The sequence below is a fragment of the Halichoerus grypus genome, chromosome 10 (assembly GCF_964656455.1).
Source record: "Halichoerus grypus chromosome 10, mHalGry1.hap1.1, whole genome shotgun sequence".
NCBI lineage: Eukaryota > Metazoa > Chordata > Mammalia > Carnivora > Phocidae > Halichoerus > Halichoerus grypus.
In genome coordinates this window covers 127120432-127141708 of record NC_135721.1, presented here as the reverse complement: position 1 = coordinate 127141708, position 21277 = coordinate 127120432, and the positions used below count along the sequence as shown (strand labels likewise).

At 40.7% G+C, this 21277-nt stretch overlaps 1 protein-coding gene across 1 annotated transcript in view; it reads left to right on the top strand.

Moving 5' to 3' along the window:
• Positions 1-21277, top strand: part of STAU1 (staufen double-stranded RNA binding protein 1) — an 88127-nt gene that overhangs the window by 519 nt on the left and 66331 nt on the right. The window contains exons 2-3 of the mRNA XM_078057288.1: positions 3916-4030; positions 4452-4569. The gene's annotated coding sequence lies outside the window, so the exon portion shown is untranslated. The remainder of the gene's footprint in view (positions 1-3915; positions 4031-4451; positions 4570-21277) is intronic.

The window sequence follows — 21277 nt, the reverse complement described above, 5'->3', positions numbered from 1 at the left end:
ACTGCGCTTATGATCACCTCCTCTAGGCAACTTTTCCTTAAACATCTCAAACGTGTAGTTCTCCCAGACTACCCATCCTTGGTAGCTATTTGCTCCTGTGTGCCTGTGATTTGTACCATTTTCAAGTGTACAGTTCAGTGACATTAATTACATTCACGATGTTGTGCAACCATCACTACTGTATGTTTCCAGAATTTTTTTCATGACCACAAATGAACTCTATAACCATTAAGCAACAGGTCCCCATTCGCCTCTCCCCAGTCCTGATAACCTCTCATCTACTTTCTGTCTCTATGAATTTGCCTATCTTAGATATTTCATATAAGTTGAACTTTACAATATTTATCCTTTCGTGTCTGGCTTATTTCCCTTAGTATTTTCAAGGTTCATCCAAGCTGTATGTAGCCTGTGTCAGAACCTCACTGAGGATGAATGATGTGCTGGTTGAATGTACATACCACATTTGGTGTATCCATTCGTCAGCTGAGGGGCACTTGGTTTGCTCCCACCTTTTGACTATTGTGAATACTGCTGCAATGAACAGTGACCTACAAGGATATATTTGAGTCCCTGTTTTCAGTTCTTTTGGGTATATACCTAAGAGTGAAATTGCTGGGTAAAATGAAAATTCTAATGTTTAGCTTTTTGAGGAACCACCAAATTATGTTCCACAGTGGCTACACCATTTTACATCCCCACTAGTAATGCATAAGGCTTCCAGTTTCTCCACATCCTTGGCAACACTTGCTGTTTTCCTCCTTTTTTAAATTTTGTTTGTTTATTTTTTATTGTAGCTTCAGGTTTCTTTTAATGGTGGTTCTGATTGTGGTGAGTTTCATACCCTAGCTTCAGACACTGAATCTTGTGAATGAAGAATATCTATCACTTTGAGTGTTATTTCTTTCCCTATGGATCCTAATGGAAGGTCTACCTCTCATAGGCACGTCGACACAAAGTTTTTTTATACAGTTACAGGGGCCTAGTTGACCCCCTGAAGTTCATCCAATCATCCCAAGTGAAATTCCTTGTTCCAGGCAATAGACAGGAGAGACTTGATCTGATTCATCTTCTGTCCACTTCTCTTCACTTCTGCTCCCACCACCTCATTCAAGTCACCATCTTCTCTCAACTGGATATCTGCAGCAACAGATTGGTCTCCTAGAGTCTCCTCTTGCCTCTCTTCAGTCCATTCTCCACACAATAGAGAGATCTTTCACAAACCCAAATCCTATTGCCTCGATCCCCTGCTTGAACACTACGGTATGCTTAGAATAAAATCCCAACTCCTTCTGAGCAACATGATCTAGCTCTTTCCTACCCCATCAACTTCTACTACTACTCTCCCCTTGTTTCCTCTACTCCAGCCACACTGGCCTTCCTATTACCCACACAAGCCAATCTCGTTCCCACCTAAGGACCGTTATGCTGACTGTTCCCGCTACCCAGAATGCTGTTCCCTTCAGTCAGTGTGTGACTGGCTCATGCCCATCCTCTGACCACCGCATAAACGAGCAGCACCCATCTTGCAGTCACGCCCTATCCCATCCCTCTTATTTCCCTCCTGGCACTTAGCACTCTTTGAGATAATTTTATTAGTTAATTTAGTGAACTTGTGTATAGTCTGTCTTACTAGATATGAGCTCCAGAAGGGTGAGGGCTTTGTCTAACTTGTTCACTGCTGTATCCCAAGTGCTTAGTATAGTGCTTGGCATATAGCGGGCACTCAGTGAATGCCAGGTGAAGAAACAAGCGAATGAATGTCTTTACATGTTTTTGAATCGTTTTCAGATGTATATCAGGTCTGTATGCCCATGTTTGCTCAATTCAAATAAACCTTATGTCAGCTCTGGCTGACATCATTACCTGAGCTCTGGAGGGCAGGAAGCATGTCCAACTCTTGGGCCATAGAGCAGTGCTGCAATTTCACCATTTATAATGAAGGACCAACATTTTAAATTTCCAATCCAGGGGTACCTGGCTGGCTCAGTTGGTAGAGCATGTGACTCTTGATCTCAGGATTGTGAGTTTGAGCCCCACCTTGGTTGTAGAGATTGCTTAAAAATCTTTAAAAAATAAAATAAATTTAAAATAAATAAAATTTCCAGCTGGCTCAGTTGGTAGAGCATGTGACTCTTGATCTCAGGATTGTGAGTTTGAGCCCCACCTTGGTTGTAGAGATTACTTAAAAATTTTTTAAAAATAAATTAAAATAAATTTAAAATAAATAAAATTTCCAATCCACTGCAGACTGGTACTTATGTGAAATACAGTGAAATATTATAGCAATGCCAGTTTGCTAGAAAACTTTCTAAAATCTTATTCTCCATTTCTGTACTTTATTGTCCCGAACAGGTAATAAACAGTTTACAAACGGGCACCAGGTACAGTCCATATTTTGAGTCAAACTGTCATTCGAGCTCAGCACAACACACGGTAGATGTCAGTGTTCAGAGCATTTCCTCGAACTCTTAGAAAACCAAGACAAGAACATCACACTGGATTAAAGGCAAAGATGGACACGAACAGACTTTGTTTACTATAAAACATAAAATAATGCCAGTTGTTAGAGCAGTGCTGTCCATTGGAACTTTCTGCAGCAATTAAAATGTCTTATATCTGTCCTGTCCAGTAGGGTAACCACTGGCCACGTGTGGATTGATTTTTCCATTTCTTATTTTATTTAAGTTAAATAGCCACCCGTGGCTAGTGGCAAATATTTTCGATAGTGTAGCTATATCAAGTTATGTCTTTGAAAATACAGTCCTCCATCTCCTTTAGAACCTGATATCCTATCAGTGTCCAAGATCTATCTTATTCTACTGCCTAGATGTTGGTCCAGTCAGACCTTTCCCCATTCCCCAATTCAGTGGATGACAACTCCATTCAAGGAACCATGTGTACTTGATTTCTCCCCCTCCTTTACTACCCCCACCCAACCTCCCATTCTTCATATCCTCTCAGTATTATCTCCATCTCACAGCTCCCTCTAATTCTCCCCATCTCCCCCATCACCATATCTCACCTGGAGAGCAGCCTCATAACCAGCTTCCCTGGGGCCAGTCTGGTTCACCATTCCCATCCTCCCTCCCTCGGTGAAAAGTCTTGAGTGACTTCCACTGTTTTTTTTTTTTTGGTTTTAATTATTATTATTATTATTTTTTACTTCTACTGTTTTTTAGGATAAAGACAAACCTCCTCCTTCTGGGCCTATAAGCCCCTCCTTTGTCTGGCCCCATTCCCACTCCCAACCCCTACGTAGGTCAAATTCCATCTTTTTCTTTTTCTTTTTTTAAATAGAAGTCTATCATGATCAGTGCAATTCTTTGGAGCACCAGACACAGTTTTAATTTTACTTTCATTTGTTGTGAGTTGGTAAGTGGTCTTTCCCACTAAATCATCAGCTCCATGACGACCAAGACTAGGTCTGTTTTTTGCTCACCATTTTATTCTACCTAGCCTGGCAGGATGATATTTGGTATAAGGGCAGGTTAGCAGAGTGTTTGAGCTCACAGCTTGTGGAAGTAGCTCTATAGGTTCAAATCCCTGGCTCCACCTCTTACTAGATGTGACTTTGGCGAATTACCTTCCCTGTGTATCCGTTTTCTCACCTGTAAAATGGCAATAGAGTAACACCAACCTCTTAGAGTTTTAGATTACATATTTAAAACAGCGTTTGGCACACGGTAAGCACTGGATAATGTCAGTTACTATTAAATGAGTATAAATCATTATTTCATAAACGAAGGCAGGTATCCCATAATTTTTGAAAGTTTACGTTACACCACTTTGCTTTTATGAAAAACCTGCATCAGTTACCTGTTTGCGCTAACAGAAAGAAATCAGAAGAGGATGTTTGCTTTTGAAAAAAAAAAAAAAAGGCAAAAAGCAAAAAAGCTCTCAACGTTTGTTTTGCAGCCAGCAGTTACAGAGCCAGTGCGGCCTCAGCAGCAAGAGTGGTGCCACCAAGCTCCTTCCCCAGGACTCCACTCAGCATCTCAGCATCCAGCTGCCAGAGCTTTGAAATGTGTCTGTGAGTATCTGTACTTTATCTCACTTTATTTTGGGCATCCGTTGCCATGATGTGTCGTAAGGTATCAGAAGAACCTAAAGGGTTATTTTTTGGGGGGTCTGGAACACTCAAAAAATTTTCCATATAAATTTAACAGTAATTGCTCCTTCACATTAAGACATTTCCACTTACAGTAGAAATGCTCTACTTTGGAAGAGCAGGAAACCTGTACGTGGACTCTGCCTCCCTATTAGGATCCTCCAGTCGGGGGCACATGGGTGAGACTGGGGGGCTGGAGAAGATAGAAGGGACCTGCTCCTTGTTTGCTGAACATTCCTGCGAGTGTCACTCCAACAGCAATTCTTCTTCCTGGAAATGACTGTTCATTCCAGTTTCCAGCTGGTTCTAGTTTGCAGGTTTTTATCATTCTTTTTTAATACAGCACCAGCTTCACTGTACCTGCTCAGAGCACCAGCAACAGCTGAGTGGTGTTGCCTCCTCCACCACAGTTGGAGTCCCGGCCCCACGAGAACTTCCTCTGGGTTCAGAGACACCAGCAGGTTAGTGCCTCTCTGCTGCATTGGCCCCCTTCTCTCAACTCCTTAGTTTTAGTGTTTCCAGCCTCTTCCAGATGTCCTCCCAACTCATGCCTGCTCCCTGCACTTACTACTCAGTGTCCCTTTTTGCCTTTTATGGTGTTAACCCCTGGTATGTTTACTTTTCAAGTATGTTCACAAAATCTTTGATTTCCTCCCTTCAAGAGGTAGAGCTGAATTCCCCACTCGAGTGTAGGCTGTACTTAGTGACTTGCTTCTAAACAATAGAATGTGGAGACAGTGTTGGGGTTCATAAAAAACTTAGTGGCTACACTTAGTACTTCCTTGAATCACATGCTCTGGGAGAAGTGTGTTGTGCCACTGAGTGTGTCGAGGACACTCTAGCAGCCTATGCAAAGGCCCATGTAATGAGGAATGAGGCCTCCTGGCAACAGCCAGTAAGAAACTGAGGCCTCTGTCATATGAGGAAGATACCATTTTTTTTAAAGATAGTATTTATTTATTTGACAGAGAGAGAGAGCGCACAAGCAGGGCAAGTGGCAGGCAGAGGGAGAGGGAGAAGCAGGCTCCCCGCTGAGCAGGGAGCCCGACGTGGGGCTTGATCTCAGGACCCTGGGATCATGACCTGAGCCAAAGGCAGACACTTAACTGACTGAGCCACCCAGACAAGAAATAATGAGTGTTGGGGAGGATGTGGAGAAAAGGGAACCCTTGTGCACTGTTGGTGGGAATGTAAATTGGTGCAGCCACTGTGGAAGACAGTATGGATGTTTCTCAAAGAATTAAAAGGAGAACTACCATATAATCCAGCAATCCCACTTCTGGGTATTTATCCAAAGGAAGCAAAAGTACTAACTTGAAGAGATGTCTGTTCATATTCATAGCAGCATTGTTAACAATAGCCAAGACATGGAAGCAACCTAAGTGTCCACTGACATATAAATGGATAAAGAAAATGTGGTGTATATATACACAGTGGAATATTATTCAGCCATAAAAAAGAAGGAAATCTCGCCATTTGCAACAACATGGATAGACCTTGAGGGCATTATGCTAAGTGAAATGTCAGAGAAAGACAAATATTATATGATCTCACTTATTTGTGAAATCTGCAAAAACAAAACAAAACAAAACCAAACCCTCCCCTCCAAAAAACCAAACTCATAGATACAGTGAACAAATGGGTGGTTGCTAGAGGTGTGTGTGTGGGGGGTAGGGGGTGGATGAAATGGGCGAAGTTATAAAATAAATAAATCATGGAGATGTAATGTAAGCATGGCTACTATATATAGTAAATAATATCGTATTTGTATATTTGAAAGTTCCTAAGAAAATAAACCTTAAATGTTCTCAAAGAAAAAAATTTATAACTATGTGTAGTGATGGATGTTAACTAGACTTAAGGTGTTGCTCATTTCACAATGTATACAAATATAAAATCATTATGTTACACACATGAAACTAATATAATGTTATATGTCAATTATATCTCAATTAAAAAAAAAAGAACTATAAACCAGGTAAATTAGCTACTTATTTCTAAGTAACAAATAACCCCCAAAAGTCAGTGGCTTAAAACAAACATCTGGAACCTTGCAGTTTGTGCGGGTGAGGATTTCAGAAGTGCTGTAGCTACAGGGCTGTGGCTCAGGGCCTCCCATGAAGTTGTGGTCACAATGTCAGCAGGGGCTACAGTCGTCTGAAGGCCTACCTGAGACTGGAGAGAGAGCTCACTCTCTCTTACTCTCTCTCAAATAAATAAATAAAATCTTTTAAAAAAAGAAAGATTAACATTTGTTTTTTTTTTAAGATTTTATTTATTTCAGAGAGAGAGAGAGAGCGCGTGTGCAAGCATGAGCAGGGGGAGCGGGAGAGAGAGAGAAGCAGACTCCCCGCCGAGCAAGGAGCCCAATGAGGGGCTCGATCCCAGGACCCCGGGATCATGACCTGAGCTGAAGGCAGCCACTTAGCTGACTGAACCACGCAGGTGCCCCAGAGATTAACATTTAAATCAATAGACTGAGTAAAGCAAATTGACCTCCGTAACGCGAGGAAGCCTCATCCAAGCAGTTGAAGGCCTGAATAGAACAGAAGACTGACTCTTCACTGAGTAGGAAAGTATTCTTCCAGTCTGACGGGCTTCGTTGAACTGGAACGTCCACTCTTCCTGATTTTACAGCAACTCCTAGCCTTCAGACTCAAACTGGGACGTTGGCTCTCTAGATTTTGGATTTGCTAGCTCCATAATCGTGTGAGCCAATTCCTTATCTTAAATCTCTCTCACTCTCCCTGTTCCTCTCCCACCCTCCCTCTGTCTCTGTCTATGTGTGTATATATCTATAGATATCTCTAAATGGATGAGATAGATAATCTCCAGACCTGAAGGCTAAGTCCAGAAACAGTGGCCAAATCACTCCACAATCTCCTTTGGTTGAATTGGTACCACTGCTGCTTCCAGATATTGTGATTTATCCCCTGACCACAAGACCAGGGGCCACTGTTGCCTCTGAAGCTGAGAGTTTCTGCTGCCATGCTGGTGAGGGTGGATTCCAGCTCTGGCTCCCGGCTTCTTGTGGAAGACCAGCGCTGATGCTTCTGATTGACAGAGGCTAGGTCACGAGCCTGTACTCCAGCTGCAGAGCCTCTGCAAAAGTGATTATCAAGTCTCAATCTTAGAGAGGCATGAATTGATGAAATGGGATATTCCCAAACACTGGTAGGGGAAGGAGTCCAAGAATGTTGAGCAGCCATAAAGGGTAACAGATATTCGTTGCAGCAAGGCTGGAAGGACAGAAGATGTTGAGTTTCTGAGTAGTCAAGACCTACACCTCTCACTTCTGTCACACCCTGGGGCGCAGCAGGTCTCTTGATAAGGGTCAATGCATGGACAGGCTTGGAGCAAAGGAAGTGGTTGCTAAGAGTAGAGCCATCTAACTCAGACGGGGCATGGTTTTGGACTCAGTCTCTGAGCAAATCAGCAGTAATCACTGAGCAGAAAGCTAAAGGGCCTTTCCCAATTTTCTTGTATTGTGGGAATCTGGGTTGTTATTATTTTGTTTTGTTTGTATGATTCCAATAGATGGGAAAGAACCCCCCCCAAAAGTTGACATTAGATTTACTGCCAAACTTGGTGAATGTAGACAATCAAAGGAATTCAAAGTTGATTTCTCTTTTGATAAAAGGGCAGGTAGAGTGACCAGACTCCTTTCATCCTTTTGCTCCACATCACCATTACATGGCTTCCACTACACTGGTCAAAATGGCTGCTGAAGCTCCAGCCATCAGGGCTCATTCCAGCAAGCATGAAGGAAGGGGGAGGGTAAGAAGAACTCATATTCTCCCCTTAATCACACTTCCAGGAGGTCATATAGATGACTTTTGCGCCAGGACTTAGTGTGTGGGCACTCCTACCTACAAAGAGGCAGGCAAATGTAGATTTTATTCTGAGCAGCCATATGCCCAACTAAAAATGTAGAGTTTTACTGCTAAGGAAAAAGTGGATAATGGCTATTGAGAGCAACAGGAAATTTCTGTCACAGTCAAGAGGCACATACACTAAAATGCTATCCACAATTATATCTGGAAGGTGAAAATACAGATGATTTTTAGTTACTTTATAGTTTTCCCTACTACTTGATTTAAAAAAAACTAACCATATATTTATAATCAGAAGGGAAATAGGCATTGCCACTCTTTCCAATCTGAAGGGGAAAACACAATATGAATAAAATAAGTGGTAAAATGATGTACCAGAGCTAAGGCAATTTTTAAAGAAATACCTCTGCTCTCAGGAGGGCTTACGCAATGTTCCCAAGGAAATAAAACTTCCCTGGAAATGCAGCTCCCTTTAGCAACCCGATCATGGTTCTCTCCACCTACAGATAAGATCTTGTCCTCCCCAGAATGCCACAAGGATCTGTTTGGACTTGTCATGGCACAAGGCATGTTTGGCACTGACGTATATATTCTTGCCTTAGTCCTGGTATCACCCGACCACATTCCATGGGTGCCGGGCATCTCCCTGCACTGTGAATGCTGCTGCATGGGCTGCAGCTTCACTAAATATTTATTAGATGGTGTCAAATCCAGACTGTCTTCACATCTTAATTCCCCTAAATGATTTGCAGTTGATAAGATCTGAGTAGATGTGGAAACCTTGACAAACTTGCCCAAGAATGAGCAAGTCCTATGAGATCCTTGGCGGTCAAAGATGTCGAGAGCTTTGGAGATTTGCTGCACTTGTGTAAAATCCATCTTGACTTTCATTCCCATTCTCCTCCTCACCATCCCCACCCAGTTTCTTATCTCCTCTCCAAATCAGAGTCTTCGAAGATCAGATTGGAAAGAAGACTTCTTTTCCTCCTTGGGGGTCTGACATCAACCCCAGAACTTTAGCTGAGAACTGAGATTCCGCCCAATTCAAAGTAGAGTTTCCAACTGATTTTTATTCTCAGAGAGTCAAGGTGGATGTTAATAATTAATGTTGAGCAATATTCTACTACTAAATAGTGGCACCAACTCAAGATCAGTTTACTAACATAATATTTTCATATGTTCTGGAACAAAGACAGACACGGGGGATATTGCCATCTCCTTCCCTTCTCCCTCCCCAGAGGTAACCATTCTCATGAATTTGAAGTGTTAACCTTCCTGTGAGTGCTGTTATATCCCCATTTTACAGGTAAAGAAAATGAGGCACAGGTTGATAAAGGAATTTGCCCAAGGTCACACCCTTAGGGAGTTGTGGAACCAGTACAGACAGGTGATAAGTCAGATGAAGGAAAGACTGCAGGTTGCTAAGAGGTACTGGGGCATGTGGTCAGGGAAGTTGGCTCTGGAGAGGCGACCATGTTCCAAAGCTGAGAACTGAAGAGCCACTAAGTGAGATTTCTAGGAAGAAAGAACACGAGCAAAGGTTCCAAAGTGGGAAGGAACTTGGGCAAAATGGCTGCCCCTCTAGCGGCTGTCTTGGACCTGGAAGATGAGGATGGTGCATCAGTGAGCTTGAAACATAAAGGTCATATAGGTAGGTCTTGAACTACTGACCTATGCTACATTTATGAATGAAACCAAATTATCTTCTGTGTTGTTTAAGCCCTGTTGTTTGGTTTGGTTTTGTTGTCACATGTTAACTGCATCTAATCCTAATTGTTCCATTGTCCCTTCCTTGTGTGAATTCAAATAAGATGTATGCATGTATACAGAGCCATTGTATTGACCCTATACCTGTCTCATTTTTGTTTCTACCCCTTGATTTCTTCATCTTTTTTAAAGCAAGTTATAGTCATAGTGTAGTTCTGCTTTTAGCAGTGGTCTTAGAAATCATTTTATTGCAAGAAACAAATACCTGTTGAAGTTAGATTATAGAAAGATTTATTGAAAGCCTGGGTGGCTCAGTGGGTTGGGTGTCCGACTCTTGATTTCAGCTCTAGTCATGATCTCAGGGTTGTGGGATCGAGCCCCACGTCCAGCTCTGTGCTGAGCCTGGAGCCTGCTTGGGATTCTCTCTCTCTCTCCCCCTGCTCCTCTTCCTGCTTGCTTGCTCTATTTCTCACTCTCTCTCTCAAAAATAAAATAAAATAAAATAAAGGGGTGTCTGAGTGGCTCAGTCAGTTAAGCCTCTGCCTTCGGCTCAGGTCATGATCCCAGGATCCTGAGATTGAGCCCCACATTGGGCTCCCTGCTCAGCGTTGGGCTCTCTGTCTGCTTCTCTCTCTCCCTCTGCCCTTCCCCTCCATTCATGCTCTCTCTCTCTCTCAAATAAATAAATAAAATCTTAAATAAATAAATATTTTTAAAAAGAAAGATTTATTGAAAGGCATCAGATGTCTCAAGGAAATAAGAACAATATAAACGTTATTAAGCACTTACGTTTTAAAGATTATTCTATGATTTACACACATTAACATATTTAATTCTCACAATAGCCTTACGAGTAGATCAATACCCCAATCTTTTAAACAGCTTTATTGAGATATAATTCATATACCACATTTTTCACCCATGTAAAGCAACATCACCAAAATCAATTTTAGAACATTTTCATCAGATAAAGCCCAAGAGAAACGCCATACTCTTTAGCTATCATCCCCAATCTTCACATATACTCCAGTCCTAGGCAACCACTAATCTACTTTTTGTCTCTATGGATTTGCCTACTCCAGAATATTCACATAAATGGAATTTTATAATATATGACTAATTCCTTTCTCTTAGCATGTTGTAGCATGTACAGTACTCCATTCTTTTATAAATGGCTAAGTCATATTCCATTGTGTGGATGTGCCACATTTTGTTCATCAGTTGATGGGCATTTGGGTTATTTCCTTTTTTTTTTTTTTGGCTGTTATGAATAATGTTACTATGCACATACATGAACAAATTTTCAGGCAGACATATTTTAATTTTCTTGGGTAGTACGAGTGGAATTGTTGGGTCATATGTTAACTCTATGTTTATATTTTTGAGGAACTGCCAAACTCATCAAAACAACATTAGGATCATCAGATTGGGAAGTTGGCTTACTGTAATTACTCACTGAAGTAGTGGGAAGGGGATATGGCAACAAGTGAACAGCTTATTAGATCGTTTGCCCAGAAGTGACACATGTCACTTCTGCTCATCTTTTATTGGTCAAGTTAAGTCATACAGTCACACCCAGTGTCAAGGGGGCAGGAAAGCACAGTCTTACCTAACATGCAGAAAGGGGAAAGAACTAGAAACATTTACAGAAGGATGCTAATAGCCAGTGCAGTGAATGTTGTGTAGAAAGACTTAGGAAAGGCCTCTATGAGGGGATGATGTTTACTCTGAGACTGGAAAGATCAGAAAGAGCCTGTTAGAGATGATCAGGGAAAAGAGATACTCAACATCAGTAATCATTAAGGAAATGTAAATTAAAACCATGAGGAACACTTCACACCCACCAAGATGGCTCTATGGTTGACCCTTGAACAACACAGGTTTGAACTACGTGACTCCACTTATACGTTGATTTTTTTTTTCTTTTTAATTTTAAAGATTATTTATTTATTTATTTGAGATATAATGTGAGAGAGAGAGAGCATGAGCGGGGACAGGGGTTGCAGAGGGAGAGGGAGAAGCAGGCTCCCCTCTGAGCAGGGAGCCCTATGTTAGGCTTGATCCCAGGATCCTGGGATCATGACCTGAGCCCAAGGCAGGGCAATTGATTGAGCCACCCAGGTGCCCCACGTGGATTTTTTTCCCACAAATACAGTAGAGTATGGTAAATGTTTTTTTTTCTTTCTTTCTTTCTTTCTTTCTTTCTTTCTTTCTTTCTTTCTTTCTTTTTTTCTTTCTTCCTTCCTTCCTTCCTTCCTTTCTTTCTTTCTTTCTTTCTTTTCTTTTCTTTTCTTTTCTTTCTTATGTAAGCTCTACGCCCAACATGGGGCTTGAACTCATGACCCCAAGATCAAGAGTCACATGCTTTACTGACTGAGCCAGCCAGGCACCCCTATTTTCTCTTTCTTATGATTTTCTTAATAACATTTTCTTTTCTCTAGCTTACTTTATTGTAAGAATGCAGTATATAATACATATAACCTACAGAATATGTGTTAATTGACTATGTTATCAGTAAAGCTTCCAGTCAACAGTAGTCTATAAGTAGTTAAGTTTTGGGGGAGTCAAAAGCTATATGCAGATTATTGACTGCATGGAGGGGTCAGTGCCTCTAACCCTTCAGTTGTTCAAGGGTCAACTGTAATTAAAAAAAAAAAAAAGATACAGACAATAACAACTGTTGGCAAGAGTGTGGAGAAATTGAAACCTTCATATGCCATTGGTGGGAATGTAAAATGGTGCAGTCACTTTGGAAACAGTTTGGCAGTTCCTCAGAAAAGTTAAAAAACATAGTTATCAGGGGCGCCTGGGTGGCTCAGTTGGTTAAGCGTCTGCCTTCGGCTCAGGTCATGATCCCAGGGTCCTGGGATCCAGCCCCACCTCGAGACACGCGTTGGGCTCCCTTGCTCAGTGGGGAGTCTGCTTGTCCCTTTCCCTCTGTCCCTCCCACCGCTCATGCTCGCTCACTCTCACTCTCTCTCTCTCAAATAAGTAAATAAAATCTTTAAAAAAAAAAAAAAAGAGTTATCAGATGACCCAACAATTCCACTTCTAGGTATATGCCCAAGAGAATTAAAAACATATATCCACACAAAAACTTATACATGAATGTTCATAGCAGCATTATTCATGATAGCCCAAAATAAAAACAACCCAAATGTCTATCACCTGATAAATGAATAAACAAAATGTGGTATATATATATATAAATATACATATATATGTTTCATATGCTGGAATAATAGTCGCCAGTAAAAACAAATGAAGTACTGACACATGCTATAATATGGAGGGACCTGGAAAACATTATGCTAAGTGAAAGAAGCTGGCCACATATTTTATGATTCTGTTTGTATAAGAGGTCCCGAATAGGCAAATACATAGAGACAGAAAGCAGATTAGTGGTTCCCAGTGGCTGGCGAGAGGAAAGAGTGGAATGCTGATGGGTTTGTTTTGGGGATGGTAAAACGGTTCTGGAATTAGATAGGGGTGATGGTTGTACAACCTTAGGGGTATACTAAAAACTGCTGAATTGTACACTTTAAAAGGGTGAATTTTTTTAAAGGAGCGAATTTTATGGTATGTGAATTGCATCTCAAAGATAGAGTAACAAATTATAACCGATTAAGTAAAAGAGAAAAATAAAGAAATTGAAAGTCTGATGGGGAATGAGATATTACCTAGTTTCAGAGTACCTTTTTCCAAAAATACCTAATAAGTAAAAGGAAAAAAGAGTAACTATACAGATGGGGAGACTGGCAGATGCCACCTTAATCAAATGACCAAAGTGAACACAATTAGCAATGGGACAAATCAGAATCATGTGCCACCTGATTGGATGGAAGGAGAACACAGCATCGTTGGTGTTTGATTTTCCTGCCAAAGGTGCATAACCTGAATCTAATTGTAAAGAAACCTTAGTTAAACCCAAATGGAAGAACATGCCACAAAATAATTGGCATGCAACCTTCAAAAGTGTCAAGTACAAGAAAAAAAAAATTCATATACCAATTTCCAGTGAGGTTTCATACTTTCTTACTTACCTATCTTTTCTTCACCTCACAATCTCCCTTATATTTATTTAATATGAATGATATCTACCCCTTATTTGACACAAAAATTCTTTATGCACATGTGACAACATGCATAAAAAACCTTGTCGTGTGTTGTTTCACTTAGAGCTCAGAAACCAGTACTGCTTAACTCAAGCAGGAAAAAGTATTGACTAGAAGGACATGAGGTATATGGCTTGCTCTATTGGAAACAACTCCTTCGCTTAATAAATATGTGTTGATCTTGTGCAACTGACTTAACCACTCTGTGCCTCAGTTTATGCATCCATAAAATGGAGGAAATTATAGTACCTACTGCATAAAATTGTTGTGGGGGTTAAATTAATTAATACATATAAAACACTTGCAACAGTGCCCCACATATCTTTGGTGCTTCATAAATGTTATTTATTATCATTAACTGACTTTCCAAAGAAGCCAATGAGTGGCCAATGCAGGATTTGAATCCAAGTCCATTTGAAACCAAAACCTGAGCTCCTTACCATGACAGCCCTTTTTCACAACGTTAACTCAGCACGATTCTCCCCCTTTTCTCCTAAATGCTGGTGAAACCCAAGGGATGTTCCTTCTCCCATCCCACTAGCAATTACTTCCTTTTGCATTCTCCTGAGGTTTATAAACAAAAACTTGTCAAGCCGGCTGGTCCCTCTGAGAAGCAGTTTATGCCCACACCCTGCAAAAGCTTTTGCCTCACTGGTATACTTCATTTGCTTTGGGTAATGCTATTCTTTTAAATATAAAGGACAGGTAACCTAAGTAATACTGTCCATGGTCTTTGATCTAGGCATGCAGCAGCTGCAGCTGTGAGGTGACATGCTTGCGTCATGCGCTATCTGCCTGCCTTGTATCTAAGCATTATCCTTCTCATATTTGACATGAAAATATTGGGTCAATATCTGAAAGAGTAATGCAGTTCCCTGGAAGATGTTGCATTAATCATTTTTAAAAAAAATTTTCTATATTTTATAATGTTTTGGTATCTTAAAAAGCTTTCAGTAGGGGAGAGCCTGCTCCCCCCAGGGCTACTCTGTTCTTAGAGACAGATAGCAGAGGGCTCAGCTGGGAGCACATCTTTCATATGCAAGCCAACCAATCCCTAGTTTATAGCTCCAAGGTCCTCTAACTGGAACCCACCAAGCCTGTGTTTCCCCTGCCTGAAATCATCCCAGAGCCAGGTACCAGGCAACTAGAGAGCACCCCTATAGCCCAGAGCCCATTGACATTATTCAAACTAGCTAGTCCTAAATCCGGGCGTTCCCCTCCCCGCTCTCTTCTGCCACCAGGTGACATCAATACTTGGTGCTTCCTCTGTGGCTCTGCATGGCACATGGTTATCCCCCCTCTAAGACCTGTGAGTACAATAAACTTCTTCCTTGAAGAAGAAGAGCCTCATTCTCATTTCTTCCTGTGGCTACACCAGCTTGACCATACTATCTCCAACACTTACATTCTCAGAACAGGTATTATAAATTGATTTTTTCTCCTAAAAAATACACTGGATTTATATGTATTGTTAAAACACTATTAATGCATGTTAATTATACCTAAATGAAAATATATAGTACAGAACACTGTTAGACTCTAAGGAAAATTTAAGACAAAAGATAACACCTATGTCATACTATTTCAATTAAACCATCACTTTCCTTTTTAAGTCTGCCTTCTAACTTTGTTCCATATGCATTTCTCTTTATATGCTTAACATATAAGAAAATGTTAATTATCTACACTAATTACAGTGCTCAGATTTGTAAAACACTTTCTTCTATCTCATTTTGAGACCTTAAAAAGAAAAGGAGTGATTAGAGAAACAGGATGGAAACTAGAAGAGAGTAGTGTCTAGATGTCCAAGAAGGAAAATATTTCTAGAAGGGAGTGATGCGCCGTGTCAAATGCTAGTGAAAGATCCAGCAACAAGAGATCTGAGCATGCTTATTGGATTTAGCAACGTGTTTTAATAAAGTATTGGCAAATCTTTCATAACTTCGGCTGTGAGAAGGGAAGGAAGAAAATGTGATGGGGCTGGAGATGCAATGAGACTAAGAGATTTGTTTGTTTTGGTTTTGCTTTTTAGATAAGAAAGACTTAAGAATGTTTAATTTTTATTTATTTTTAAAGATTTTATTTATTTATTTTTGTGAGAAAGAGAGAGCATGAGCGGGGGAGTGGCAGAGGGAGAAGCAGACTCCCTGGGATCCCAATGTAGGGATCCCGATGCTGGACTCGATCCCAGGACCCTGGGATCATGAACCGAGCCAAAGGCAGACGCTTAACAGACTGAGCCACTCAGGTGCCCTGACTTAAGAATTTTTAAATAAAGATTGGGAGAATCTAGTTGAGAGCTAATGCCTAGATATCCAGAAGAGAAAATGAATCATTGGTAGTGTAAGTTTTATATGAAGGAGAGGAGGAGATAAGGGTTAGTTTCAATAGGATAGACACCAACCACTCCTGTGGCAACAGGAAGAAGATTGGTTCAGATGTAGGTGGGTTATTGTTTTTGTTTTGGGAAGATGAGTGAGTTTTTCAATATAGACACTGACAAAGCAGATAGCTGGAATTTTGATTGACAAGTACAATCAAAAAACAAATGGTCATCAGCGTTTATGGTATTGGAAAGAATGTTCTTGAAATGATGGACCATAACGTTTCGCTGAATATAGAAAGGCATGAAAGATGGAGAAGGCTGATGGAAGGGGAGAAACTAGATGGGTAAATAGATTGGAGGCCTGATTAGCTAGAATAGTCTCAGTGAGTCATGAAATATGGAGGTTGGAAGGGTTGTGGTCAGAATGTAGAAAGATGTTTTGGATAGGTTTATTTTTAATGTCAAGACCTAGTATATGGTCATACAGAGGGATGACTGGAGTAGGATGGAGGAGAAGGTCACTAGAAATGAGAAGGTCCTACAACTGAATGACCAAGATCTTGGATTAGCTGTTTGTATGAATGTTGAGTTGGAGGAGAACATGTGAGCCAGGTGCTCAAATGTGGTGGATAAAGGCAGTGGGGAGGAAACAACAGGGTCATGACTGAATGACCTCCCTCCTGAACTCTGTTCTTGAATTTCCAGATGTCTGGCCAATATCCCCACTTAGATGTCTAATAGACATCTTCAAATTAACAATGTGGTCATGCCTAGAAACAGGGGGGACTAGAAAAAGTCTTTTTTTTTTTTTTTTTTTTTTTTTAGATTTTATTTATTTGAGAGAGAGAGACAGAGATAGTGAGAGAGCACAAGTAGGGAGGAGAGGGAGAAGCAGGCTCCCCACAGAGCAGGGAGCCCGATGTGGGACTCAATCCCAGGATCCTGGGATCATGACCTGAGCCGAAGGCAGACGCTTAACTGACTGAGCCACCCAGGCGCCCGAAAAAGTCTTTTTTTGTGGGCACATAATTAGCCTAAAAATAAAGTTGGGGTTCTATTGCAATAAAAAAATTGGAAAGTGGATATCATTAGACAATAAATGGTCTCTCCCACATTGTGTAACACTCATATTACCAGATTTTTACAACAGTGAAAATTCAGGTAGCCTCAAAAGTTAAGGGGAGTATCCAGAAAACACAAAGAACTCTTAGAATTCAAAACTAAAAGACAACCCAATTTTAAAGTGAGGAAAGGACTTGAATAGACATTTCTCCAAAGAAGATATACAAATGACCAAAAAGTACATGAAAAGATGCTTGATATCATTAGTTATTAGGGAAATGCAAATCAAAATCATGAGATACCACTTTACACTCACTAGGATAGCTGTAATTTTAAAAAAGGAAAATAACAATCATTGGCAAAGATGTGGAGAAATGAGAATACTTGTACATCACCGTGGGAATGTAAAATGGTTCAGCTGTGGAAGATAGCTTAGCAATTCCTAAAAGAGGTAAACACAGAGTAACCATGTGACTCAGCAATTCGACCCCTAAATATATACCCAAAAGAACTGAAAATAGTTTTTTGAGAGAATTTAAAAACAAATTCTTGTACGTGAATGTTCATAGCAGCATTGTTCACAATAACCAAAGGTGAAAACAACCCAAACATCCATAAATAGATAAGTGGATAAACAAATTGTGATATAGCCATACAATGGAATATTATTTAGCTATAAAAAGGAATGAAGTACTAATACATGTTACAATATGGGTGAACCTTGAAAAAATTATGTTAAGTGGATGAAGTCAAACATCAAAGGTCACTTATTGTATGATTCCATTTATATGAAATATCCAGAATAGGTAAATCCATAGAAACAGAAAGCAGACTGATGGCAGCCAGAGTTTTGGGAGAGAGGGGGGAATGGGGAGCAACTACTTAATGAATACAAAGTTTCCTTTTGGAATGATGAAAATGTTTTGGAACTACTATATAGAGGTGGTGGTAGCTCAACACTGTGAAAGTACTAAATGCCACTGAAGTGTTCAGTGTAAAGTGGTTAATTTTATGTGAATTTCATCTCAATTTTACTAAAAAGAAAAAATTAAGCGGAAGAGTTTTAGTATTAAGAATGATAGAAAAATCATTTATCAAGATGCAGCAAATTTTTTAACTGATTACGTGTGTTCTCAGTATATAGAGTATTTCAAACACAGCACAAAGTGTAAGTGCCAAATTTCTTTTCTGCTACGGAAAGACAAGCCTGTGTTAGGAAAATAGTTTTGTGCTTTTTGACAGTTGTGGACTTTGAAAACCCAGTGATAAAGAATTTTTCTCCACCACCATCAAGAAGAAAGAAAAGATGAAGAAGAAGGTGGGAGCACCTGTCTGGCTCAGTTGAAAGAGCATTTGACTCTTGATTTTGGGGTCATGGGTCCGAGCTCCACAATAGGTGTAGAGATTACTTAAATAAATAAACTTAAAAAAAAAAAAAAAAGAAGAGGAGGAGAGACAGAGGAAGTGAGGGAGTAATAAAAAAGTTGGTTTCCCATCTAAGTGTAAAGTATTAAGAAACAGATTTTTCCCCTGGTATAAGAAAAACTCGGTGTTCTAAAAGACAATGATTTCTAACCTAGATTTCTGTACCCAGCCAAATTATCCATGAAGCATGAAGATAGAATAAAGACATTTCCAGATATGCAAGATCTCGAAAATTTCTCTTCTAGGCCACTTTCTCAGAAAGAAAGTGAGTGGAGCATGAAGGAGAAAACCATGAAAAAGGAACTCAAGGAATCCAAGAAACAGGAGATCCAGCCCAGGAAAGAGGCAAGAGAAGGTGCCGCCGCAGCAGCTGCCCAGCAGGCCTGGAGAGGAATCAGTCCCAACCAAAGCAGAAGAACAGAGAACTGCAAGGTGGGGGAACGTCTCCAAAAAAAAAAAAAAAAAAATTGAAAATAAGGTGATAGATTACCTGATATGTTTGAATCTCTTGAGAGGAAATTTCAGTTTCTGTCAGAGATTTTGTGGATGGATTGGTGGTAAATACACAGAAAACTAAGTGTAGCCAATTTGTTGAACAGATGGGAACTCTGGGGTGTAGGAAGAAAAGAAGTTTATTCTTGGATGCAAAGTTTATTCTTTGCATATTCAAATTGTTCTTCCCCCATACCCTTGAGTGAAGTGTAGGGCAAGTCTCATGGATTTTATAGTCACTCTCAGGTAATAAAATTCTCTTGGTCACTTAAAACCTCCAAACAACCTCGGTTCAGTAATTCAAAAGTCCACGCTTATGCATTAAGCTGAACCATATGAAGTTGCCATTTGTGTGAGTCAAAAATGGTTGAATATTGGCAATTTCATTTGATTCACTCTAATAAGAGTCAAAACTCCCAAATTTATTTAAAATAAAATAATCTCTCCCTCTGCCTGCTTTAGACTGGCCACCTGAGGTAAGAAAGGGAGGCCCGGTGGGCTTCTTTACTTCCCCGCAAGGCCTTCCAGCATCCTTCTCCACCAGGAGACTGTCTCTGGTTCCTCCTGGATAGAAGAGGCCTCTGTAGACAGGAGAGAAGACGCAGTATGGCACTCTCTGACCGTGGCAGAGGTTCACAATGGACTCTTCCTCTTCCAGGGTGCTTTTGACTTGTGTGATTTTTCCAGGACACTCCTCTATCCCCGATCCCTGAGCTCTGATCTGCTTTATGGGTGGGACCTTGCTCAACCAGAACCCCTTGATTTTTTTTACTTCTATTTTTTTATTAACATGTATTTTTATTTTTATTTTTATTTTTTTTAAAGATATTTATTTGAGAGAGAGAGAATGAAAGACAGAGAGCACAAGAGGGAAGAGGGTCAGAGGGAGAAGCAGACCCCTCGCTGAGCAGGGAGCCCGATGTGGGACTTGATCCCGGGACTCCAGGATCATGACCTGAGCCGAAGGCAGTCGCTTAACCAACTGAGCCACCCAGGCACTCTTTTTTATTAACATATAATGTATTATTTGTTTCAGGGGTACAGGTCTGTGATTCATCAGTCTTACACAATTCACAGTGCTCACCACAGCACATACCCTCCCCAGTGTCCATCACCCAGCCACTCCATCCCTCCCACCCCCCTCCACTCCAGCAACCCTCAGTTTGTTTCCTGAGATTAAGAGTCTCTTATGGTTTGTCTCCCTCTCTGCTTTCGTATTGTTTCATTTTTCCCTCCCTTCCCCGATGATCCTCTGTCTTGTTTCTCAAATTCCTCATATCAGTGAGATCATATGATAATTGTCCTTCTCTGATTGATTTATTTCGCTTAGGATAATACCCTCTAGTTCCATCCATGTCGTTGCAAATGGTGAGATTTCAATTTTTTGATGGCTGCATAATATTCCATTGTATATATATACCACATCTTCTCTATCCATTCATCTGTTGATGGACATCTAGGCTCTTTCCGTTGTTTGGCTGTTGTGGACATTGTGTAAACATTGGGATGCACGTGCGCCTTCGGATCACTACATTTGTATCTTTGGGGTAAATATCCAGTAGTGCAATTGCTGGGTCATAGGGTAGCTCTATTTTCAACTTTTTGAGGAAACTCCATACTGTTTTCCAGAGTGGCTGCACCAGCTTGCATTCCCACCAACAGTGTAGGAGGGTTCCCCTTTCTCCGCATCCTTGCTAACATCTGTCGTTTCCTGACTTGTTAATTTTAGCCATTCTGACTGGTGTGAGGTGGTATCTCATTGAGGTTTTGATTTGTATTTCCCCGATGCCGAGTGATGTTGAGTACTTTTTCATGTGTCTGTTGGCCATTTGGATACAGAAGACCCCTTGATTTTATGACCACTTATAATTCTGGCTTCAGCCCCCAGACATGCAGCCTCTTTTGACTGGGGTCACCTCACTCCTCGGGAAAAACCTCTTAGACCAGATCCAAGGTAGTGTTTCCCCAGCACGGCTCAGTCTAGTCCTCAGGATACTGTCCAGCACCTGAAACAGCACCTCTGCTTCTTTCTGCCCCATCAGAGGAGCTAGCCAGCCACGGTCCCTTTCATATACTTCTCGGGTGTGACTCAGGCACCACCTACCATGTCACCTGAGCTTCAGGAGACACATCAAGTTCATCAGGGTCTTACTGAAGTGCCTTCCTTTTCTCATTCCCACAAACTGGCGGAAGTGTACTCACAGCTCAT